Here is a 1,112-nt window from a genome sequence, read left to right as displayed (position 1 = left end):
ATGCACTTTTATTTGTGATCGATACTCCCAAGGTAAAGCATGCACTTTTATTTATGTTAAGAAATGAGGTTGGTAGAGAAGAATGTCAGACAAGATTTGCTAAGTTGGTGGCTAGGTGAATTTGGTTGCTAAGCTAGGATATGGTATAATGTGATTTTGTGATTAGGACGTTTTAGATGTGAATTGCAATATCGTAGAGGTGATGATTCTAAGTTTTGTGATTAGGACGTTTTAGATGTGAATTGCAATATCGTAGAATTTGAGGTCAATCAGCATCCTGTAGCAGAAGTTATGCATGTTTTACTGAGGAGTGGTCAGTCTGCCTCGCGAGAGGAAGCTGTCGAGAAGAGGAACATATGTCGATCGATGCAAAAGTCTTGACATCGATCGATATGGATGCCAGAACGTGGGCCAAGCATATTTCAAGACCGTTTGAAGCCCAGAAGCCACACCAAGTTACCAAAATACCCATGAACGACCAGAAACCCTATTTATGTATTTCTAAGCCATTGTTGACGGCAACAAGCTTTCTATTATCCTATTCTATTGTTTTCTCTTAGGTTTGGAGAGAAGATTGGACTGGCGGTTACAGACGTTCATGTGAGTTTAATGCGTATGGAGTCTGGTTCTGACGGGTACGTGACCGAGGAAATCTGAGTTCGAAGGATGCTGGACTGATGGGATTGAGATCGAGCACTGAAGGTACCAAGGTGGAGTCTGTAGCCGATGAGCGATGTATTGACGATCGCAGATCAGTGGACTGGATCTGTTTGTATGCTGGAGAAGGCAGAAAGATGGCTGTAGAGCCGGGCGTATGTACAAGGTTTTGGATGCGTGTAACTGTTACTGAAATTACTGAGGAGCAGGATGGCCGTGGGGAGAACTGACTGGATCGAGGGCTGTGGAGCCGACTGTGTACTGACTGATCCGGGTGTGATGAGGGACTGGTTCTAGGGCGCTAAGCATGTCTAGCGTACTGTCTATTCTGAATGGCTGGTTGGAGACCAAGTCGTCTCTCTTTGTTTACTTGGATCACGTGGGGATGGTTGGCTGAGTGACTGAGGAACAAGGGGATTCGGTTAAGTAGCTGATCGAGCTGGCTGGATCAGCTA

This window comes from Brassica oleracea, unplaced genomic scaffold (assembly GCF_000695525.1).
Source record: "Brassica oleracea var. oleracea cultivar TO1000 unplaced genomic scaffold, BOL UnpScaffold00805, whole genome shotgun sequence".
In the NCBI taxonomy this organism is placed as follows: domain Eukaryota; kingdom Viridiplantae; phylum Streptophyta; class Magnoliopsida; order Brassicales; family Brassicaceae; genus Brassica; species Brassica oleracea.
This window is presented reverse-complemented; position numbering follows the sequence as displayed.